Source organism: Balaenoptera ricei, chromosome 17 (assembly GCF_028023285.1).
Source record: "Balaenoptera ricei isolate mBalRic1 chromosome 17, mBalRic1.hap2, whole genome shotgun sequence".
NCBI classification, from domain to species: domain Eukaryota; kingdom Metazoa; phylum Chordata; class Mammalia; order Artiodactyla; family Balaenopteridae; genus Balaenoptera; species Balaenoptera ricei.
In genome coordinates, this window is record NC_082655.1 from 17989698 (window position 1) to 18015961 (window position 26264).

At 35.8% G+C, this 26264-nt stretch overlaps 1 protein-coding gene across 1 annotated transcript in view; it reads right to left on the reverse strand.

The window, feature by feature from the left end:
* Positions 1 to 4468: 4468 nt before the first annotated feature.
* The window catches only part of LOC132352102 (uncharacterized), a 536476-nt gene continuing 514680 nt past the window's right edge, over positions 4469 to 26264 (reverse strand). The window contains exons 11-13 of the mRNA XM_059902414.1: positions 14762 to 14872; positions 11462 to 11526; positions 4469 to 4658 (exon numbers count right to left, since the gene is read on the reverse strand). The gene's annotated coding sequence lies outside the window, so the exon portion shown is untranslated. The remainder of the gene's footprint in view (positions 4659 to 11461; positions 11527 to 14761; positions 14873 to 26264) is intronic.

Consider the following 26264-nt stretch of genomic DNA (forward strand, 5'->3'; position numbering starts at 1 on the left):
AAAGTGTTTCCAATTGCTCAGCCACAGCAGCCTCCAATTTTCTTTTGGAGAAATATTCCAGTGAGGAATGGAAGATGTTTCCTTGGATTAGCTATTTGGAGCCAGGCAAACCTCAAACCTTCCCCCAAGCACATAGAAGAGGATGTCAACTCCTGGTCTAAGAGCAAGAGACACAGTGGAAAATCTGGCTTTCTGCATCCTGAGGTTGAAGTTGAGTGATATGGAGTAGAGACAAGGTAAACTTGAGAGAGAGAGAGAGATTAATTATAAGGAATTGGCTCATGTGATTATGAAGGCCGAGACAGCCAATGTATAGTTCAAGTCTGTTTGAAGGCCTGAAAACCAGGAGAGCCAATGGTGTAAATTCCAGTCTGAGTCTGAGTCCAAAGGTAGGAGAAAACCTATGTCCCAAGCTTGAAGATGTTCAGGCAGAGAGAGAGAATTCTTTCTTACTCAACCTTTTATTCTACTCAGGCCTTCAGTGAATTGGATAAGACCCACCCACCTTTGGGAGGGTAATCTACTTTACTCCATCTACTGATTCCAATGGTAATCTCATCCAGAAACACCCTCAAAGACACACCAGGAATAATATTTAACAAACTATCTGGGTACTCCATGGACTAAGTTGACGCCTAAGATTAACCATCACAGTAATCCCTTAGATGGCTGAGTTATACATTGCTGACATTCATTCATATATTCATTCAGTCAGTGAATCGACAAATATTTGACTGTCTCTCATGTGCTAGCCACCATACCAAGCTGAACATTCAAAGATAAATAAATACCATTGTGTCCTCACAGGTAATGTGACCTATGTGAGGATCACAAGGTCTATCGGTCACTCTGATAAACAATTATTACCTATAATATAATGTAAAAATTATCCTCAGAAAGCATTCTATGAGCCTTAATAACTGGAACCTTTAGTGTTTTAAAGGTATGTCTAAAATATACAGGTTTTATACTTTATAAACGGAAGCCAAGCTCAAGCTATATTTTTATAGGTGAAGTCTTGAAATCCAGGGATAAAAACATGAATTATCTTCCGTGAGCTTTGGTTCTCTCTGGTGGGAGTCTCCTCGAGGGGATGTCCCACAGGTGCATCTCTTCAATTATGTCCTACTGAATATGTCTCTAGATACTTTCTGGGGAAGTGGAAATTGGAGGTGTAAGGCTAAGATTTTGCTTTACTTTCTCCACAAGCATGTTTGATACAATGGGAATGAGAGGTGTCAGTAGTAGAGAAAAGTTGAGTTCTTCCTGCCAAACAGGAAAATAAAAATGCCACCTTACATACAGGGCATTAAGCCCTAGAGGAATTAAACAAATTGTATATGGGAGTGATTTAGGAATTAAAATCTAATGAAGGTGGCAGGGGGAACAGAGGCAAAGAGTGGGGTATACAACTTAATATATCTTTTTTAGAAAATCAACTTTTTTTTTAAAGAGGAGAGCTTAGACTAATAATTTGTTCTATGTGCCCATCATCCCATTCCAGCCCTCAGCATAGTGATTTTTGAAAAAAAAAAAAAAAAAAAAAAGTGAGATAATGAACAAAAACAAAAACAAACCAGAATTGCCGGGTAATAGCATGTAGCAGCTAAGAATTTGGGCTCTGGGTTCACAGAGATACGAGTTGGAACCCACTTTTGTTGTTTAATAGCTGTGACACCTTGGGGAAAATAATAACCTGAAGTTTATTTTACCTGTAATGTGGGAATGATGATCATACCTAATTCTTAGGGATGATGCAAACATACATGTGGTAATACCTGGAGGGTGACTGAACCAGAGGGAGAACTTGAGCGTTAGCCCAAATAGGTTATTTCATATAATCTTTGCAGTACTGTGAGTAGCTATTATTAGCTCCATTCTATGGATGAGGGAAATGGGCCTTGCAGATTTTAAGAATTTTCTAAGTCTACACACAAATCTTAAATTCCCTCCCAGCACTGCTTTAGTTGTAGAAGATCTGGGGTTGAAACACATATTTTCCACCTTCCTAATCTCAAGCTTTTGTACTATTCCATGTCACTTCCATTCTCTTGTAGAAGCTCTCTTATTCATGCTTGTTTTACTTCCTGATTTACATTCTAAACTCTCAGAAAATAGTCCAAGGCTGGACTTTGTTTGTATCACCCACATTGGCTAACTTAGTGGAGGGGATTCGTTCATCAGTATTTGTTTGACTGCTTTGTTCAATAAAAAAAAATCTCTTGCTATTTTCAGGATATTGATACATACTTTGTTAGATTTGTACCTAAGTATTTCATTTTCTTTAAAGAAATTTGTAAATGGTATTTTGTTTTTAATTTCAGCTTCACGTGTTCATTTTATTATATAAAAATATGATTAATTTTAGGTATTGATCTTTACCCTATGACCTTACTGAACTCAATTAGTTCTAGCTGAGATCTTATCACTTTCTCATTTGTTTAAGAGAATTCGTAATGGCTTGTTGAATCATTTTATGGTGGTTGCTTTAAAATCATTGTCAGATCATTTTAACATCTGATTTATCTCAGTGTTGGTATTACTTGATTGTGTTTTCTTATTCAAGATGTGAATTTTCTGGTATAAAGGATGATTTCCTAGACGTTTAGGCTATTATGTTAGGAGACTCTGAGTCTTGCTTAAAATTTTAATTTTAAGCATCAGTCACCCTATTTAGGTTTAGCACATAGGTCCTGCCTCCTTCTGTGAGCTGTGATTCCAATGACAATCTAATTTTCAGAGACTTTCTGGTACTGTTTTGGTCTGCTTAGCAAATTTCAAGTATACAGAACAGTCTTGTTAACTATCGTCACCATGCTGTGCATTACATCTCCAGAATTTATTTATCATGCATAACTGAAATTTTGCACCCTTTGGCCAACATCTCCACATTTCTTCTTCCTCCCAGCCTCTGTCAACCATCATTCTACTCTCTATTTTTATGAGATTGACTACTTTAGGCTGTTCTTATAAATGGTATCATGTAGTATATGTCCTTCTGTATTTGGCTTATTTCACTTAGCATTATGTCCTCCAAGTTCATCTATGTTGTGACAGATGGCAGGATCTCCATATAATCCAGCAATCCCACTTCGGGATACGTATTCAAAGGAACTGAAATCAGGATCTTGAAGAGATATCTGTACCCCCATGTTTACTGCAGCGCAATTCACAATAGCCGGGAAATGGAAACAAGCTCAGGGTCCATCTACAGGTCAATGGATAAGAAAATGTGGCATATACATACACTGGAATGTTATTTAGACTTAGAAAAGTTTCCTTTTTAAATGAAACGGTTTTTAGCAGCGTCGTTTAATGCTCGCGTAAGATAATCATGTAAATTGCTAAGCACAGTGCCCAGTGGTTAGTAAACATTCGGTAAGAATTAGACTTCATGCTGACACCAGTAGCGATTTTCTCTGGAACTGTTCCCAGCTTTTCCCCAAATGTGCTTCTGTCAGTTTGGACAGAGGCAATCATGGAACTTGTGTCAGGGCAGAGTTCAGAAACTAATCCTGGAAAGCTGCATAGGAATATATATAATGTAAATGTATTTAAGGAACCATAGTGGATGTTTGAAAGGCAGTGCAACTAAGTACACTCTAGTGTCAGATTATCTAGATCTATGTTCTAATAGCTGTTGATTTTGTACAAATTGCTTAGTATTTCTATGCCTCAGTTTCTTCACCTGTAAATACAAATAAATGTAAATAACCTTCTTATGAGGTTATTTTAAAAATTAACTTAGAAAATATACATAGGACTGTTTTAACAGTAAGAGTTAATTAGGTTCAGTACTTTAAACATTTCTTGCACATAGGACAAATTGATTATGTGTTTGTGATTATTGTAATGAATACCTTCTAGAAAAGAAGTTAAGGTTTGGAAAATTCAAGCAATTCACCCAAGACGACACAGCCAGGGAATAGAACTGGGTCTTGAACTCAGTTCTATCTGATTCCAAAGCCTGTGTTCTTTTCCATTATTTTACTTTTCTCAAAGTTGAGTAATGGACAGACTTAGAAGAAACAAAAGTTCAGTTTAATATTGATGTTGATTTAAATGATTTTTATTATAATGTTGCTAAAATGTGTGCAAATCTAAACCTAGATATAATTCTTATGCCTATAAATCATTTAATTTATAAAATTCAAACACATTTACTAATTATATGCAGACAAAAGATACAACCCAGTAAAATTTAATTTAGTAACATTTATCTAATGTGACGGATGTGTTTTTTACTTGAAACTAAAAACCACTCACAAAGGAACATGGTACTCACCGCTAAGGTTCGAGATCTTTTGCAGCCATCATGCCCATACATCTGTGTGCTGTGAGATTGGTCATTTTTTCCACCTCTCTTCTCTGTTCCAACTACTGCAAAAGCATAACATGATGTCATTTGGCCCTCACTTGGCAGAAATTCACCATTTACATAGTAATTCTGCCTCCTTTTTTTTTTTTTTTTTTTTCACTTTAGCCCACGGTAAAGTAGAACTACCGGGGTATAACAAACTCAAAACAAAAACACTATTAAGGTCTTTGAGGGACTTCCCTGGTGGTCCAGTGGTTAAGACTCCATGCTTCCAATGCAGGGGGCGCAGGTTCGATCCCTGGTTGGGGAACTAGGATCCTACATTCCGCACGGCCAAAAACTGAGAAAAAAAAAAAAAAAGTCTTTGAATATGGCTACAATGATTAGTTGTGAGGTTGCCATCAGATGGTCAAAAAATATGCTTATGTACATATTTTAGATTGCCATTGATATGAAATTGCCAAATGAAAAATTCTCATGGACTCTTGGAAATATGCTCAAGAATCTTCTAAGGAACCAAAGATCTTATTTTAGGAAATTTGGAGCTGCTCTCTGATGGTCTAACTGCTGTCTCCTCCTGTCTTGAAGGAGCTTTAATTTATACCATAAATGATTTAGAATAATGTTTGAGTCATACTAAAGTCGTGCTGGCTGGAAGGAGGTAAGATGCAACACAATTACCTTTTCAAATTTTTGTACAATGCAAAGTGATGGAAGACATTCTTTCTGAACATGTAGAATCAACGATGTTGGAGAGGGATGGTTTTCGTTTATGGCTTACTTTGGTGGTTGAGAAAAAGGGAGTCATGATGATGATTAACTATTATTTCACTCATTTTAAGGGGACAATAATGACTAAGGTTTATCTGGCATGTTATCATTGACAAAGAGCTTTGTCCAACTTGATTATCTTCCAGCTTCAACCACACCCAGATGAAGACATTTCTCCAAGTAATAATCATAAATTGAGGAGCTGATATTTAAATCAGGTGCCCTAAATTTTAACTTCTCTATGTTCTATGTTCTGCAAGGCATCTCCATGAAGAGTGGTGCTACACGCAGTCTGTCCTCGACACAAGTAGGATAATACACACTACACTGTTCCCAAGTTCCTCCCTATTAGAGACAAGGAAGCCTGAACTTTCACCAAAGTCAAAACAAAATGTTAAGAGCATGGGGCTCTAGGCTTATACTCTATCTTTATTACTTACTAACTCTGTGACTATGGAAAAGTTATGCAAACTCTCCAAGTGACAGTATTGTCATCTGAAAAATAAGGATGTCAGTGCCCTTCTTATGAGGTTATTTTAAAGGTTAACTTAGAAAATATACATGAAGAACTTGGCACAATACTTGTATGTAGCACTAATAATACAATGCTTACTCTTTGCCAGACACTCTTTTAAGAGCTTTATATATTGACTTAGTTAATCTTCATATAACAACCCTATGAGTAAGATATATTTCATCCCCATTTGACAGATGGGGAAACTAAATGAGTTATCTAAGGTCACACAGCTGGTAAGCGATGATGGTGGAATTTAAACCCACACTTCTAATCCAAACCCTGTGTTCCAGAGTCTGTGCTTATGGGAAAGTTCTATACTACTTCTCCATGCTCTAAGTAATGTAACTTGAGAAAGGGATTGTCTTTATTTAATCTCCGCATCTTGTCATCCCATCTCAGCTCTTTCCTAGAATACTACATCACTCAAATCTTTTACAGTCTTTTACCCTGATTATAGTTTTAGCTCCATCGAATCCATTTTCCTCTTTGCAGCCAACATGTTGTTTAATAGAATCACTCCTCTTCCTCATTACAATCTTTCTAAGGTTAATCATCACCTTCAGTACATGACCATGATCATAGCCTTGCTTTCCTTTCCAATCTCATCACCTTCTCTCTCCTCTCAAATTTGACATTCTAGGAATCTAGACTATTTGTAGTTTCCTGAATATACAATCCAGTTTTATTGTACTTTGAAGCATTTTTTTTACCTTATTGAAATGACCATATTTCTATGAATGGCTAAATCCTTCATATCTTTTAAAACTCATTTTAAATATCCCTTATATAGGAAGCCTTTTCTGAAATCCTTACTTGTACTTCCTGAAATCTAGATGTGATTATATTCACGTTTCCTAAGCTAAAAAGTGTTTTAATTCTGAAAAAAAAAAAAAAGGCTCTCAATGATACTTGTAGTATCAATTACTGTGCAGAACTGTGACATGGGGGGTTGTATATTAGTCACTTTGGACAAATACCACAAATAATAAATAGCAACTGAGCCAAATATTATCACTAGATTTCGTTCTGGAACAATAGCAGTGTTGAGCGAATGCAGCTCTGGTTGTGTTTATGTATCAAGAAATCTTTGTATGGTGCAAAAAAAAAAAAAAAAAACCAGAAATCTTTATATAATACTCTGTGATCAGTGAAACTCAGCACATGTTTCCCAAGACCCCGCCCTCCCACCTCTTCTTTCTTCCACCCAACCCCCATCCCCTTGTTACTAAGCTCATGTTTGTCAAGAAAAATTTGGCCTCTATGAATCTGATTTGCTTACACTTGACTCATCAAAAATGTTTTGTAAGAGAGGTTTGATGTCCAAGAAACCTCTAGAGCCTCCTCTGTGGATCTTTAAGATATTTTTTTTTCTGAGAACTGAGAGACGGTTTCTGGCCATGACATCCAAGTAAACGGGAACTTCAAATTATTTAAGACTGTTAAGGGGATCAAAATATATGCATGAACATGCTGGCATGTGCTCTCTTGTACTTCAGTTATATATCCATGTACAAGGAAGGTTTTCAATTTCTCCCTGAAGGTAAATTTCAGGAAGTGGGTAGTTGAACAACATGACCCAAGGAATCCTTAAAATATTACATAGTTCCCTGGGCCCTACTGAAATGACTTTGTCCTTGATGTCACTAACATTTCCATATCAGAAGGCACCCTCTCCCAGACAGTAGCTAATCTGAATTAAGTATTCCTTTCAGAACGGCCTTTGGCTTACTGCCAGCCAAGGTAGAGCAGGGTCCTTCCTGCCCAGCCACCTGGCTCCTTGCTTCCTCGCTATACCAGGTAGTCAGGCCCAGTCAGTGGAAGAGCAAGCAAGCCCCAGAAAAGATAATGCAATCCATGTGTTCCGGCATAAATGTCTCTGTTTTTATTGCATGGCTGTAAGTCATTTATTCAAAGATTCCAAATTATATTTTAAAAGTTCAACAAATAGTTCATTGTACAACAGACTTGAGCACTTAATTAGAAACCGCAGTACTTTGCTCGTTGCATGTAATATTATAATGGCCTTTTTCTTCCATTATCCAAATATTGTAGCTAATTTATCTTGTAAGATGTCTTGTGCAGTACACGACAAAAGTAGTGTGACTATATACAAGTTAGACAATTAGGCCTGATTTGAGAAAAGGGTTTTCAAGAACACTTCCTTAATATTTCTTCCTGGTCACTTTCTCTAATCCCTAGCAAACCACAGGATGTCCTAACCTTAAAACCTACCACAACAGCAACAAAGCCCCCTTCTGGTTACTAAACACTCTTGGAAGCTTCTTTTTGGAAACCCACTTTCAGTTTTCTGCCACTGCAAGTCACTAGAGGAAAATCATCTTATTGTTTCAAAGGCAGAGAACAGAAATTGAATCCAATCACCTCTTTGGATGTGTTGATACCCTGACATCCTGATTTATCATTTCTAAACCCTATTGTCCTCTTGCACCACTCAGTAACCTTTAGAGACAGAAGGAGATGGTCACATATTCTCTGCCTCTGAATATATGGATGAGAACTAGAAACACAGTTACTTAATGCCAAACAGCTGGATATGTGAATACATCCTGATGTTTCCTTTCTTTATTCCATTTTCAGCCAGCTGTTTGGCATTACACAGACAACACCTAATCTTTCTAAAAAGAGTTTCAAAAATATTATGACTCTTTAAATTGTGAAGACGGGAAAACAAAGACTTAGAAAGATATAATTGAAGTCTATGCAATCATGAAGGATTTAAATAAACTGAATATAAACTCATTCATAGATCAGAATGCTAGAAACATTCTTTGAAATCTGAGAAAGACTTTAAGCCACAAACAAAAGGACAACCGAGTTAAGAATAAACATATGGAACTTGTTACCCTAGAGGTAGGGAATGAAGATATACATACTAATTCAAAAATATTTTTATATGTTCACAGATGATCGACAGAGTTATTAAACGCAACGAAAATATTTTGGATACATTGTTAACTTTTTGACACTGGTGTCATGGAGGACAATTCTGACTTTTAGCACAGGAGTAAACTGTCTGTATCCATACACTGTGTTGGTTGAAATAAAGTCTGGCAATTGTTACTTGCATGGTAGCTGCTTATCATTATTTGTTGAATGAATATTAATATGTATAGTGCTTTCAAGTACATAAACTCTTGCATATGCATTCTCATTTTTTTTATCCGTATTATAATCTTTTGATATTGAAACGGTAGAAAATTCCCCAGAGAACTGAAATGGAGGTAGGTGGAGAGAGAATAATTATGGGAGAGTAATCACACTTTTGGGCTCTGCAGTCAGAACCGCCTAGAATCCTGGCTCTACAAATCACAGGCTTTATCATTTTAGACAAGATACTTAAACTCTCCAAACCTAATTTCCTTTTAGGTAAAATGAAAATAATGAAAAGTCTACTTTATAGTGTTTCTGTGAGAATTAATGAGATATCCCATATAAAGCATATTGTCCAGTATCTGGCACATAGAAAATATTCAATAAATATTAGCTATTTTAAAGATAAGAAAATTTATTTGCAAAGCTATTAAGTAGTCTATCCTCCACAACATGGCTTGTAAATTATAGTACTGAGAATCAAGCAGAATTCTTTATATTCTGGTGTGTTTGTTCCACGTGCATGGCATATGCTATTTGGCCAAAGACAAAAGACTAGACCGAGTTGCCCAAGGAGAAAGAAGCCTGGCATTTGGTATTTGAATGAGTTCTCCCATACAATGACAAATATAAACTCTTATAACTCGTTAAGTATTGTATATTTTAAGTGGACTTCTGTTGGTTTTATGATAAAAATATCCAATTTATCTCTGATCGATGATAGTCAACTGTATGTTTGGATTTGTGAGCTCACTACCATCATCTTGGCAATGTTTACCATTTACTAAATAAATTCTATCTACAGTTTTAAGTAACAACAAAGATTTGCATTTATATGAGAGGCCTTCTGTTTAAAAGAGGATTAGACAAAATGATACGGAGGAAACATTGCAGAAGTGTTTCTTAACATCTATTCCTCAAATGAGACCAACATTGCAGAACAAATTTAGCATGAAAATTAATTCATGTCCTTTCCAAGATGTCTTGAAAAATGAGCCAGCTAATGTGTTTGGATAATAGAAAAAAAAAAAAAAAAAGATCAGCTCGGTGCTTTGTGACCACCTAGAGGAGTGGGATAGGGAGGGTGGGAGGGAGACTCAAGAGGGAGGGGATATGGGGATATATGTATACAATAGCTGATTCACTTTGTTATACAGCAGAAACTAACACAACATGGTAAAGCAATTTTAGTCCTATAAAGATGTTAAAAAAAAATAGAAAAAAAGATCCTCTGTAATATTCTTTTCAATAAAATATAATCACCCCAAGTATTTCATCTACAGCATGATTATTTGCAATTAAGCCTAGCATGTGTTTAGCCGCTGTAGATTTCATATTTCCCTCTCTCTAAATACAAATAAATTACATAGTATGATTATTACGTAGTATGGGGCACCTTGATCCCAACTGCTTACTTTATCTTCACTACAACATCTCTTCCTTCACCACAACTACCACGTGGAACATTTATCTGGTGGTGCAAACAAAAGAGGGTATTATAGGTGGGAATTGTGTCAGTTGATCCTTGCTATGTAACAATCACCCCAAAACACTTTGTCTTAAACAACAAAATTTATTGTTTCTGATAATTCTGTGAGTTGGCTGGGCAGTTCTAGTCTGGGCTCATGTAGCAGCTCATCTGGGACCAGGTGGTCGGGATGGCATTACTCACAGGTCTGGTGCTTGGATCAGTGACAGCAGGGTGACAGGCCACATGTCTCCCATTATCACACAGCCTCGGCCAGACTTATTCACATGGCGATGGTTGTAGTATTCCCAAAAGCACCAGGCAGAAAAGTCCCAATAAATAAGTGATTTTCCAGCCTTTGGTGGTGTCACATTGTTTATTGTCACATTGGCCAAGCAAGTCATAAAGGCAAGAGCAAAATAGAGGGGTGGTTACATAGACTTCCACTCTTAGTGGGAGGAGTTGCAAGCTCTCATTTCAAAGAATGTGATATTAAGAGATGGGAAGAGTTTAGGTGACGTTTCCTCCCTACCATAGACTGTCCATGACTCTATTCTATTCGAATTCTCTCCCAGAAGTTGTTCTGCACTTTACAAAGAGGCTTCACAATCCTCCTTTATTTTATCCTCTCAAAAATTGTAGAAGGAAGATTAATGGAGAAGATATGCACTTAAGTTTTAACTTTTAAATAATTAGTTGTGTGACTTATGTCCAGTCACTTGATCCCTAATTATCAGATAGTATTACAACAGCTTCTGTGCCATAACATTGTTGAGAGAATTAAACTGGATGATTCTGTGTAAATTATTTAGCACAAAACTCAAATGGTTAGCTTTTAAGCTTCCATTTAAAAATACTCTCTGAGCACTTACCTCGTTCCTATGAATCAATATAGACTATTTCTTTTTTTTTTAACATCTTTATTGGAGTATAATTGCTTTACAATGGTGTGTTAGTTTCTGCTGTATAACAAACTGAATCAGCTGTACATACACATATATCCCCATATCCCCTCCCTCTTGCGTCTCCCTTCCACCCTCCCTATCCCACCTCTAGGTGGTCACAAAGCACCGAGCTGATCTCCCTGTGCTATGCGGCTGCTTCCCACTAGCTATCTATTTTACATTTGGTAGTGTATATATGTCAGTGTTACTCTCTCACTTCGTCCCAGCTTACCCTTCCCCCGCCCGTGTTCTCGAGTCCATTCTCTACGTTTGCGAGTATAGACTATTTCTAAGGATTAGTTAAGGAAATAGTATTGAGCCAAATTCTGTACCTTATTCTAGCTTTTATCCTGAGGAAAGTTACTGAACATTTTGGATCTTACATTGTTTTCCTCACCTGTAAAATAAGCATAAAAATAATTACATCTGCCTCATAGGGTTGCTGTGAAAATTACATAGAAATAATTAGAGAAATGTCTGGCACATAGAAATACACAACAAATGATAACAATTATTATAATGTCAGAGTATTGGAGTAGAGACTAGATATTTGTAGATGAAAATATTAATTAAAGATGTCCTCATGTATATTACAGCCTATTGGAAGAGTAAGACATTGAAAAAGTTCAACACATCAATAAATAAAAATTACAAATTGTGATTAGTGCCATGATAGAAAATATTATGAAAAAGGAACATAGGCAAACTTCTGATCATGTGATAGTGATAGGTCTCACTGGTGAAGGAATTTTTAAGCTAAGAATTCAAGAATCCAAAAAAGTTGAGATTCTTTACAGAAAATAAAAATTATAGTTAGAGAAGTAAAGCAACTTGTTCAAGGTTGTACAAGGCAGATATAAATAACCCAGGAAGTTTCTATGCGATAATACAACTGCTCCAAACATTATTGGCTCTGGGAGCAAATGTTGCTGAGCTCTGAGTGAGCTGGACAGCATCTCAAAATGTAAACTTCACCCCTCTGTGGGTTGCCCTCCTATTCACCTTATCCAGCTTATGAAATCTCTAACCTGAAGACTGAAAAAACCTAGAAAATGGATTTTGACATTAAAAGCTAATAATTCTGTCCTTTGTTGTGGTCCACAATCCTGCCATGTAAAAATTCAAAATATTCCTCAAACTAAAAGGCCAGGATTGTCACAACGTACAAAACTGTCAGGCCCAACTATATACTGTCTACTCCATCAGAGACACATTTAACATAAAAAGACACAGATATGAATAAAGAAAGTAAATGGAAATAAATATATTATGCAAGCAGGAAGCATAAGAAGGCAGGAGTGGCTATATTAATATTAGATAAAATAAATTTTAAGGCAAAGAGTGTTACCAGATTAAAATAGAGATATCACCTAACAATAATGATCCCAGTTCATCAGAGACCATAAATGTGTGTATTTAATACCAAAGCTGCAAACACTGACAGAAAGAAAGGGAGAATAGGCAATCTTACAATCATAGCTGGAGATTTTATTACCTTTTTTGCAACAACTGATAGAACTGGACAAAAAAAAAATCAGAAAAGACAGAGATAACATGAACAACATTAATGTGGCCCAAACTGATACTTATGCCACAAAAGAACTCAATAACTGCGTAATACACATTCTTTTGACTTGCTCGTGGTATATTCACCAAGCTCTAAAAAAAAGGTGCTTCAAAAATAGTACCATGTATATATATACAATAGAATATTACTCAGCCATAAAAAGGAATGAAATAATGCCATTTGCAGCAACATGGATGGACCTAGAGATTATCACACTAAGTGAAGTAAATCAAAGACAAATATCATATGATATTATTCATATGTGGAATCTTAAAAAACGATAGAAATAAACTTATTTACAAAACAGAAGTAGACTCACAGACATAGAAAACAAACTTACAGTTAACAAAGGAGAAAGTGGGGGGAGGGATAAATCAGGAGTTTGGGATTAAAAATACACACTACTATATATAAAATAGATAAACAACAGGGACCTACTGTATAGCACAGGGAACTATATTCAATATCTTGTAATAACATGTAAAAGAATCTGAAAAAGAATAGATTATATATAGGCATATGTATAATTGAATCACTTTGTTATACACCTGAAACTAACACAACACTGTAAGTTGACTGTACTTCAGTAAAAATATTTTTTAAAATGCTATCATGAAAGGCCATAGTTTGAAGCGCAAACTTAAAAAAAAGAACAATTAATAGCATTCTTCCTTTACACATGAAATTAAATTAGAAATTAATAATAATAACATAATCCCAAACATTTGGGTAATATACAGCACACTTGTAAAGAATCCACTACTAAAAAAAAAAAATTACATATAACTCAAGTCTAATCAAGAGAAAAACATCAGACAAATCCCAGTTGACAGACATTCTATAAAATACCTAACGAATACTCCTCCAAGCCGTCAAGGCCTTCAAAAACAAGGAAAGTCTAAGAAACTGCTACCAAAAGAGATGATGACAATATAGTTGAAATAAGGACTAGCTTAGAAATCAGGCAGACATGGTTCAAATCTCAGTTGTGAACTTTCTAGCCATATGAACCTGAGCAATGCAGTTCCTCTCTGTAACTGTTTCCTCAACTGTAAAATGAGAATGTAAATGCATATCTTGATGACCTGTTGCCCGCTATGCCTGGGCAGCCATTGGCAGAACTTTTCCCTAACCCAGAACTTTTCCCAAAATAACCCCCACTTGCTGCCAGGAAGACTCCCGTACAGGCTGTCTCCCTTTGCTTTAAGTTGCAAGGGCTGGGGGAGACTAGAAGAGTTCTGGGTTTTTTTAATACTGTGTATGAAACTAGGGAGGCTTGTTGAAAGCAGTGAGATATACTATAAACTTAGCAAGTATCATCTCAATTTGTAAACTCTAATCTTTAGGAGCTAAAAAAACTTAATTTTAAAATAAAAGGAATAAGAAATGGTAAACTGGATGTTCCTCTACTGTTTCAAAATCAAATAGAGAATTTAGTTCATAGGTGGGTTCAAGAAAAGACTCCTTCTTTGAACTATTTAAACGATTTGGCTCATATCTCCTCCTCTCCTATGCAATTTTTTGTTCTCCTATTATAGTGCTTATCTCCGTGGAAGTCCTATGGCACATCCCTCCTTGTCCCCTTCCCTCCTTGTCTCTCCTTCCTTTCTTCCCACCCTCTCTCCCTCCCTTCCTCTCCCTCACCCTCCCTCTCTTCCCTTCCCTCTCCCTCTCTCTCTCCCTCCCTCTCCTTCTCTTGCTCTCTCTCTCCCTTTCCATCTTCTTTCCTCTCTCTTCCACTGCAGCTTGAGCTTTTGAAAGGCAGACCCAGTATTTGGTTCCTTGTTTTGTGTCCTGCCACTTAGCACAGATTCTGTTGTATGATAGGTGTTCAATCACTGTTTCTCATTTGAATTGATCATTATAAACAAATTTCTTGCAGCTGGTATGGACCAGAGCCTTTTCCATTGGAAGTTCTTCCTGAAAAACACATGGATCATGGGGGAGGACAGAGTAAGTAATCTAACCTAAAAGGTTGTGAAGCTCCATGACACACCCAGAATGCAACAGTCCAAATATGAATTCAGTCCTTGGCTTACTTTTCTTTGTTGGCTTCAGAACTGACCTTGAGTCATGGAGCAGACCGTGATACAAATAGAACAATTTTTTGTTGTTGTTCTTGTGTTTTCTTTTTGTATTCTGCAATAAAATCCTGAAATGCCTTTTCAATGGATCACTGAAAAAATCATAGTAGAATATTATGGTAAAAAATTAAATATATACATACATAAATTAACAATAGTGCTTAAAAATAAAATGCCCCAGGGGCTTAGCAAACCCTTCTAAGAGCTTCAGTAAAACTCACATTCTGACATCCATACTCCTACCCTTAGATATATATAGCATAAGAGGAACATGGACATGATGGAGGTTAGACAGAAGATTTCAGCATGAATGGCCTAAGAAAGAATCAAGAAACTTAAACATTTTTAAATAGAATAAATTTTGCAAAAAATAGTTTTTTATACACATATATATGTATATATATATGATATATCCTTAACTATTCAGTAGAAGTAGTCATAGATATATGAGTAATAATTATAACAAAACTAACATATTGGACACACATTATCTGTCAGTTATTGTACTCAGGCTTGTGTATTATCTTATTTAATCATCAAATAAATTTGGGTCATATAAAATTGAATCTTAAGGACATGAAATAAATTTTCAAAGCTGTGTACATATTAAGTAGCAGGGCCAGTATTCAAACCCAGAAAATCTAACTTCATAGCCCTCAGTCTTAATCACTCTGTTTAGTATATTTAGTAGATATAATAACACTGAACCCAAAATATTGTAAAATCCAGATGCAAATTTAGGAAATTCACTGTATACAAGAATAACAGTTAATTTTTATTTTTTAACATCAAATTGGATGAATATTAAAACACAGGACCTCACCTGTTTCCTACATAAATTTGCCAGTGAATGGTAGTCAAAAACTAAATACAATCCTTTGTCAGGCAAAGAGTTGTAAGGTCCATAAAACACAAAAATACCTTTTTCAAGTTCTCTTCTCCCGTTCAAATTTACATAACTTTACAAAGTAACTTTTTCAGCAATCACAGCCCTTATAGCCAGTTTTGAAATAAATTAACTTTAGAAGCAGGTCTTTGAATTTCTGTAATATAGTGTGTTAAATCAATATTTTATAAAATATTAAGCTTATAATTTGTCTTGCCCTCTTTAATCAAATGCATTAATAATAGCAAAAATAAAGATTATGACAGAAACAATGGTAGGCTTTTACTCCATCATTTTCTTTTCCTGGACATGTATAAAGACTTCATTTCCCAGCCTCATTAGCTGTAAGATCAGGGTGATTTGACTGAATTCTGGATAATGAAATGGAAGTTGAAAAGTTGTGCACTAACTTCTGTGCCTGGACCTTAAAATATTTTGTGCAATCAGATTTTACATCCCTTTTATTAAGTGATTGTGGAGACCACATGTTGCAGCCTTACAAGATGGACTCAGCCTGGAGTTACATGAGAGAAAATCACCAACAAAAGCGTACCCACACTGTATTCTAATGTGCATAAGAAATAAACTTATTATGATAAGCCAATGAAGACTCATTGTTACTACAAGGGAGAAAGGACTACTCAGGCTAACGCAATTGCTAATAATATTTTAATGAGACAAACTGTTTTTGGAATATTATTAAATGTAATAAAATTATTAATGTAATTTTATTTTATCTTTATGTAATGATTTTTAAATTTATTTTTTTTGCATAGGTCTGATAATATACATATTTTCTCAGTAGTACAAATATACGTATGTTTGGGTTGCATGATGAAGATACTTTTTCTTGATGAAGAAGCAATCAAAAACATTTGGAATTAACTTAAAATATATGCTTCATTAACACATTTTCATCACCAGGTATTTCACTATCAATAGGACACTCTTAGACGTATTATTTTCACAAATCTGATCCATATATCTAGGTCTTAAAAGACAAGAAAATGAATGTCAGCTGTATCCTACTTCCACACACCACTCCTAATCTTCACCCACTCTTAATTGACATAGGTCACCATACCCAAACCAATGATTTAGTAAAGTAGAGAATGTCAGTGCCAAGGAATTAAACCATGGCTGAAGACAATGTCCTCTAAACACTCATATCCTTTAAGTTCTGTAATGTATAAGCATTATATTTGAGAAATAAGGACAGAAACAATAATTAAGTTTCCAAAGGAAAAAAATTAAAAACAAGTAGATGCAAATTTTCATCTTAGATATATAGGTATATCTACATACACATACGTACCTAAACACATGCACACAGACACAAATGTATGATTGTATACTTACACATATATTGGGTATTCATTTTATAGAATCAGAAAAAAAAATTTTTTTATCCTAGAGATTTTCCTACTCAAACTGAAAATAACTAGAGGTAAAATTGAAATGAATCTTAGCTGCAAGGAAAAATTGAGGGTCTTGGGTCTCATTTTCTTGAGTTAAGTCAAGAGCAATATTTGTTTCAAGAGTCTGATAGAAAATTTTTGTCCTATTCAAGTTCAAAAGCCAAAGACAGTCAATATTCTAGCTCTTAACAGCCATACATCTTTCAAGAATAACTGGTAAGCTCAAAGAGAGTGTCTGCTCAAGGGTTAGCTCCAGAATGTATTCATTTTGACAACTTTGTGGCTCTTTAAAGTCTAGGATTAAAAGCAGTAGGAAGAGTGGCCTTTGAAATCTTTGAAACCGTTGACAGCTGTGAGCTCTCTGAGACCTCTTGGTCACAATAACATCTACTGAGTACACTCTTGGACATATCTCACTAGAAGCTCTCACCCTATCATCTGATCAAAAGCTTGACCTTTTAGGTCACTTTGTGAGAGTTTCAGATGTTCTTTTAAAAAGGCAAGACCAACATTTCAACACAACTAAAGCTATTTGAAAGTGTTCAGGGTATATGATGGCTCTCTCTCAACTTCAAGGAAACATCTCCTACAGTAGTGCTTTTACCTCATTAGTTCTCAAAGCAGTGGTGCTAGGGACTGAGTAAATGTGTTCCTTCAAAATTCATATGTTAAAGCCCTAATCACCAATATGATGGTATTTGAAAGGAGAGCCTTTGGGAGGTAATTAGGTCATTAGGGTAGAGGTCTCAAGAATGGGATTAGTGCCCTTATAAGAAGAGACATGAGAGAAATGATGTCTCTTTCTGCCATGCAAGGATACAGCAAGAAGGTGGCCATCTGCAAACCAGGAAGAGGACTTTCACCAGACCCTGAATCTGTTGGCACTTTGATCTTGGACTTCCTAGCCTCCAAAAATTAATGCTTATTGTTTAAGCCATCCAGTCTATAGCATTTTGTTATAGCAGCTAACTAAGACAAATGGTGATCAAACAACCAAGCACTCTTAACATAGCAAGCTACTTTTGGATGCAAAATATATGTTATAAATGTCCTAAGTTGATTGCACAGTGTTGGGAAACCAATTTTGCAATTTTCTGCCATCTTTATTTGGTAGAAATGACTCAGTTCATATCAATAATTGTGGTGAGAGAAACTATAAATCTCTTATCTCTCTTGGTCAGTGGAGTTGCCTCTTCATTAGAGAGATGGCATTTTGGTGGGATGTCATGTATTATTAGTCAATGTAGAAATTTTTATAATTCAAAATGTAACTAAAGGCAGGGAAGGGACAAATGTCCTCTTGGCATAATAAGGTCATAGTTACTCATTCATAAGTAATAAAGTTTTCACAGTAAAGTGTGTATGAATTTTTTTGTTCTTTGGATTGTTTGGGAGGATTTATACTGTTTCAGAAGGAAGTGGTGAGATGTGTTTGATTTTAGGTACTCTATAAAATGCCAGATGTCACCCCAAGTGCATGTTCTTCTCATATCATCTTGTTTCTGTAAGAGAGCAGCAGCCTGAAAGCGCTAAAATCAGAGTCCGTCCCTGGCACTTATGGAACAGCTATCATTAGGCCAGGGAGGGATAGCGGAGAAAGCCACTGAAACCTAAGACTAGAGCATTTACAAGACACAAAAATGGGTTAGCATGAACTGAGATTTTATTATTTGAATTAAAAAGCACAGTTCCTTAGAATCTGCCCTTTTCTGGACACACACAAAAGATAAAAGAGGATGATGTGGTTAAAGGGAGAGAGAACTTCCAAATATTAGATAGAATGGTACAGGTAAATGTCCCAGAAGTATGTCATACCCACATTAATCTCTCTCTGTGAGGATAGAGAATAGACCAATATCGCTAAGGTCACAAGAAGGGATGGACACATGGCTTACATAGTGCAATTTTTCTTTCCTACCTTGAATGTTTGACTGCTAAAAAAACCAAACCAAAACAAACAAACAAAAAGATTATGGTAGGTGTATTAGTTTGTTTGAACTGCCATGACAGAATACCACAGACTGGGTGGATTGAACAACAGAAATGTATCTTCTCACAATTCTGGAGGCTGGAAGTCCAAGATCAAAGTGCTGGCAGAGTTGGTTTCTGGTGAGACATTTCTTCCTGGTTTGCAGAGGCCCACCTTCTCATTGTGTCCTCACCTGGTCTTTGTGCACAAAGAGAGAGGTCTCTGGTGTCTCTTTCTCTTTTTATAAGGACACCAGTCCTATGGGATTAGGGACCCTTACGACCTCATTTAAACTTAATTACTTCTTTAAAGGCCCCATCTCCAAATAGAATCACATTGGTGGTTGGACTTCAACATATGAATTTTGAGGAGACATAATTAAGTCCATAACAGTAGGAGATGTCATGTTTAAAAAAAAACTAAAACTTTTTCAGGATAAAAGGGTAGAATAGCAAATGAAGCCAGGGGTTAAATTATTGCAAATAAATATATTTTGTTAGGTCCTGACTAAATATATTCATTCAACTTATTCTGAATTTTCCAATGACCAAGGCAAAGATGTGAACAACATCAGTTATGGAGCCCACAATCTCAATAAACTCTTATTTGCTTTCAGGAGAAACAAAGCTTTCCGTAGAATCAAGGCCTGAAAGATACCATTTTGATAACACCTTAAGAGTTCAAGCAAAAGCCAGTTAAATAACATTGTGTCTTATTGTCTCTTTCACTGGTAACTGCTAGAATAAAGACAAATCAAACATTCAGTAAAAGTGTTTCTATGAAAGGTCCACACAATGTGGGCCAAATGCATAGCTTTTGGTGATACTTTTTATAAGCTGGGTCCAACAATTTTTATTTATATATCTAAAATAAGTAACAATGAGTAGTATAAAATTAATTTCCATATTCTGACCTTTGCTCATCAGAAAAGTATACTATTGTGCATATTTTTAACAAAAAAGAAAGATAAAAAATTCTAAATAATATGGATACAAAGAGGCTTCTTCTTCTTATGTCTGTTCTCCATCCAAATGTTCAATGTTATTTTTATTTTACAAATTTGGGAGGGCAGTTTGAGGACGTCAGAGCAATTTGTGGCTTACTTAATCTGTATCTGAAATTCTTGAGGTTGTATAAAAAAGTGAAGAAATAAACACATGGATAAAATAATTACAAAAGGACTTCAGCATGACCAGGGATGACTACATGACCCAGCAGCCCTGTTTATAAACTAAAAGTTCCTGAACTTAAGGATTGGCTTCTAAAAAGGAAATGACCATTTCTGTGTTAGTTTAATAAACCTCAAAGTAAAATGTTATATTAATTGTTGTGTGTATTTGGAACTTCAGTACCAAATAGTTACTTACTCTAGATGGTGACATTATGCACAAGGTTGGCTTCTGGATATAACCCAGGGACCCAAGGATCTCTCTTTAACCTAAATATTAAGCCACCTAAATTGCAAAATTGGTCACTTTTTCTATCTATGAATCACCAGTTGGGGGAAAAAGTAAGTGTTGGGGCCACTAGCTCCCAGAAGCATGATTAAAATATATGTTTTTATCAGTGAGTATATGCTTTCCTAGCCTTTGAAAAATTCAACATCTATTTATTCAATTAGTAACCATCCCTCTAAAATGCAGGGAAAACCTTGACCAAACACAGACAATGAAAAATACACAGTGTGTGTTCAAAGGAGAGTCTGTGTTTCCCCAGGCAGCAGAATGACCTGATCAGAAAATATTGAGCCCAGATGATGTATCAAGGCTCTCTTTGGTCCAATCCCAAATTTCTTTTCTCTTTTTTGCTCTCCCTAAGTGAAATAGCATTTAGGAGTTAACCTGCTCAACTGATCATCTCCAGAACACACATTGAGTATTTTCTACAGTTGGAAATTTCAGGGAAATTTTGATGTTAAAGACACTTCTGTGTGCAGTGTGACCTTTGGGACTATTTTAATGTTTTATTATTATTTAATCAATATGTGTTTTCATCGTGTTTCCTGAATGAGAATGAAGCTCATTCAGGGTAGTTATTTGTCTCACACTTCTTTAAATTTGCTGTAAAGACTAGAAATGATGTACTGCACACAGGGAAGAGCACGGCCAGGAGGCACAGGCTTGGGTTCTGGGATCGATTCTAATTCTCACTCTGCTAGTCCTGTCACTAGCTATGTGATTTCCGGTCACTTATTTAACCCTCCGGAGATATAATTATTATTCTCAGAACATGCTGGGGTGTGTGGGAGAGTGGAGTTAGCTGACTGGCTACTAGTGAACAAGAGGTTTAGTGCAAACGGCTGATCCCATTTACATGGGTTTGAGGTTTGAGTGCTCTTGGCTTTGTTTGCAGAAACCTTTCTTCAGAGACGTTCAGCTTTCAATACCTTTAAGAAAATGCATTGAGAAGATCAAGGGAAGGATCACTTTTAAGCTGAGTGCAAAACCCAAAGCTCACTTAGATATCCTTGGCTTATTCCACTACTGGATAGACTTATGTTCTTGGGCAAAGACAACTGTTTTTCCTGGCTCTCTTCCTCAAATATGCAGACAAATCCTCGATGGCAGCAACAGCTAGAGAAGAGTTTATAGCCAACTCTGTTAAAGGAAGTCGGTAATACAAGTCCTGTTTACTGGTGCCAAATTGCATAGTTGGTCCAATATTAGAAAAAAAGTTCAGCATCCAAGGGTTTCTATTGACCACTGTGAGTGATTTTACTTTTTCGAATCAAAGTTGTTTACTGCAGTGCTTCAGGTAAGGCTTGTCCAGAGTAATTTTGAAAAAAATAATGAATAGAGGTCTTGTTTGTTTTTGTTTGTTTGTTTAAGGCCTACTTTTACATACCTGGCATTACAGTGACCAACACACAGAAAGAGGAATTCTACTAAATGTACTGAAGGGGCTGCTGGAAAAGATGCAGGGATGTTAAAGATGAAAAAAATAGAACAGTGGAGGAAAGGGTAAAATGGTATACTTTATATTTGAACTCGTATAACTAACTGATTATTGATGGTCATTCAGTGAAAAACCTTGATTTGTGTTTTTGGGGGCCAGTCTTGCTCTTCCAGTCTTCATCTTGAAAATCCTCCCCTCCCCCACTACCATTTCAGCTGCTGTTGTCCATTGTAGCTGTCAGTGTTCTGCAACACTAGGTTAAATATTTGTATAGTAGCTTGAGATTGGATTTGTTTCTTTCTGTGACCATTATGTTGTCATGGCAAAAGTCTTGTGTAATATGAGAACCATAATTTCCGTTTCACAAAGAAAATAATGATTCTTCAAGCTGACTTAAAGGACTCAACAATTTAAATGAACAGCAAGAAACCCATACTTATGTATCTCTCGAATACACTTGATTTGTATACATCTAAGGAAGTATGGCTAACTGGTATCTTACGTTATAACATAGTCCCATCTCCCCAGCATTTGTCATGGAAGCATTTGTTCATTATTTCATAACACTAGTTCTTTTAACAACCTGGAGATAGTTCCATTAAGATATTCAGAAATTTCACCAGGATTCATGGAGAAACACATTCCTTTATGCCCTGGTTTTTAAATTACTTACCAAATCAGAGTCTTTGGAATTTCCATAGCTTAAGCAATTGTTGTAAAAGAAACTTAGTATACTCCTGATATTCAATCCACTTTGCTTTCTGGATGAATGCAAAATTAATATTTTTTGGTGACAAATTATCTTATTTGGAATTTATAGATGTTTTCGTCAAAAGTACTGACTACAGATTCAAAACAATAGTAATTTTTTAAAAAGCAGTGTTCTTCTTATGCATGGGATAACACGGTTCAAATCAAAAATTTTGCCTCTCCCTTGTTTAGGGTGTACAGGCTTCAAAAAGGTGGATCTATTTTTTGAACAACAATTTTTTTCCCCCACAATTCTGTGGTTTGCAAGGTGGTTCTACTGGGTTTGCCTGGACTCTCTCAGGCAGTTGCAACCAAATCGCAGCTGGATTGATTGGGCTGGGAGACCCAAGATGACTTCATTCACATCTCTGGTAGTTGGTGATGCCTATCAGCTGGGGTGCCTCAGTTCTCCTCATCTGGACTTCATCCGCAGGACCGCACAGATCAGTTGCTGCCCTTCTGTTTGTTCTCCCCATTTCCTTTCCTTCTCCATTATTTTGCAACTCCTTATTCCTCAGGGTGCTTGAAATATTTTTTAAGTTCTCTAATCCAATTCTCATGTGAAGGATGTGGCTATCTCTTGCCTTTTTACTCTTCTCATACTACGCTAGATCCACGTTGTTTTCTTAGCTTCCCCCCCCCCCCGCCCCCACTTATTTTGACAGCTTCTATCACCTTTGGGACCAGCTTGTATTTCTGTTCTGTGTCTATTCATGCTTTGGAGTGAAACTGCAAAATAGAAAAACATGGCAAATTTTACATGACTAAGTGTTTAATTTGCACAGTCCTGAGTTTTGTACTATGATTCTCTGCAGAGGACTACCTTACTTCTATGTCCTTTAAAGGATTTTCTTTTATTTTTTTATTTTTAAAAACTAGATGCATTTCTCTATTTTATTTTGGAATATGTACTTCTTGATGTCAACTAAAAACATCCTACAGTTTATCTGCCTTCTTTCTAGATTTTTCCTCTCTCAATAGGGAAATAAGAGCCAATGGTCCACTCCAAGAAAAGCACAACCAGATCCAAGTGAACACAGCTTCTTTAAAGGTCCTGCCAATGAACCACACTCTCTGCTGCTGTCATTTAAGCACTTTGACACCCACCTGGGGCTATTGTCACAGGTGCCTATTCTCTAATCCATTCAACTTTTAAGGGTCTACAAATGGTGTCCAGGATTCAATGTAATCAACATACTGAAAAATAAGAGAAGTGCCCAACAGAAACAAACTGAGAGTGTATTATATCTGTCATCATGAAAGCCACATTTCTAATTATTTTACTGAGGAAGAGTGAGAGCTGCAAACTTTTTTTTAAAAGACCATGTCCCTGAACAGCAAATATCATGAAAACCTCAAATCATCAAATAATAAACAGAATTGTTAAGCACTGTATGAAAGTCCTCTTATTTTAAGTAATATTGCCCCTAATCACAAGTAAAGACAATATGAATTAGATTTGCCTCTTTGAATTAACTGTGGTGAGTTGTAACTTACATGATTATCTTACCTTGAACATTTTTGCTACTATTTATTTTTAAATTGTTATTGCCTGAGCTCTGTCCATTATCTCGAGTAAAATTCATTTCTCAACTCTCAATGCAAAATTTTGTGTTAATTTAAGATTAAAATGGCATGGAGATTTAAATATAATGCCTTTTTCCTCCAAGGTCAGAATAGGTTGAGGTGTAAAAGGGAGTAATTCTCCCTCTCAGTAAAAGGGAGAAATTAAGAAACCTGACTTTATTTCAGTCTATTGCTTGGAAATAGCAAAAGGACCTCATCTGTCCTGGGAACTTTCCAAGTATTTATTGTTATTTATGTTTATTATTTCCAAGAGACTTTTCCCCGAAGAGCTCTGGGATCTTATAACAATTTTCATATTTTCTAAGCAAAAATAAATAAATAAATAAATAAATTGAAACGTGTTGAGAAAAGAATATGGATAGAAGGAGATATTAAGAGTATAGAAGAAAAAATAATTAAACCAAAATAAACAAGACAAATAAGAGAGTTTGAAACTCGGTTGGGTAGTGATTGAGGATGGACACTGTCCAGTGGGGAGAGTTGAGGTTTTAGAAGTCCAGATATTTTCTAGAAAAAGTGATTTTTATTTATTTTGAAGAGGAAAAATAAATTTTTGAGGGTAAATAGATGTAAAAGAGCTACGTTCTACATTTACAAGGGATTACAAAACAGAGCAATGATGACCTTGCAAATAATTTCTAATTTAAAATGCGTGGGGATTTCATATTTAAAAAGGTCATTATTAATATATTTTTCTTCTCAAGTATTTTAAAGTTCTTGAGGCATGATACAGTTATGTGGGGGAAATTTACCTATAACAAGCATCATTCTGTGACCTCTGCTCTGGCTTACAGAGTGTTGAGTTAAGGAGAAGACACACTACTTATCCTACAAGAAAATTGGAAGATCTGAGCTTTGAGCTGTAATATTTCCAGATGGTTGAAATCGAAAGCAGACTTCCTCTCCTTGCCTATTCAGCCAAAGTTTTATGCAGCAGTAAATAAACTCTTATTTGCTTCTGCCACATTTTATAGCAGAATACAGATGGATTGAGGTGAACAATTTCTTGGGGAATGATTCTCTTCTCATTGTACTTTGAAGGTTGGATACTACTTCTGTCTTAAACCAGGAATACATTGCTCACAATTATAACTTCAAGAATAATATAGAATTCTGTTGGTTCATTGGCTTTTACCAATAAGACTTTTCTAAAACTTGCAGAAAATGTTCTCAATTTCTCTTTCCACAGATTGAGGCAGAAAAGCATAATGATGGTTCTTCTCCTTAAACTTTAAATATTAAACTTGTTTTCATGGAAGTTAAAAACTCAGTACATTAATTTTCATTGTGCATACAACAATGAACACTTTTAGGAAATATAATATCCTTGGAAATCTAAATTAGACTTTAAAAAAAATGTGGATTTTCTCATTAATGTGAGTGTGACCATAAAGGACACAATTGACAAATGGGTTGTGGGGGGGTAGTTACTTAGTTTACAAATGTAATTTCAATTTATTTTCTGACCCATAATCTCTATCCCATTTTTGGTAGAAACTGTATTTCAGCCATGACCTTTGCTGGGTAACGCTTCTGGGCCTTCCCATTATATCGAACAAAGAGAATATGTCTTGATAACTTAGAGGAATTAATAGAATCAGCTTGTCAAACATCCACAGTGTATGTGAAATCTGGTTCTAGAATATGATAAAATATAATTGCTGTGTACTATATTATGTGTTCAACCCTTCCCAACCAATTTTCAAGATAAAAAATAGAATGTCACATTGTTACAGAATCATCTCAATGCTTTGTTTTTCCTCTATGCTTGCTAAAAGTGAATAAATTGTTTTCTGATCTTCAAATGTACAGATGATGGGTATTATCAGGACTGTGAATTTTCCCAGATCTGTAGAATTGAGGTGCCTAACCTGGGGTGAAGCTAGAACTCAGTATGTGCCTGAGAATGGTGGTTGGAAAGGATATTGATTATACTCACTAGGATGTAGCTATAAATATCCTCCTCTGGCAGGCAAGTG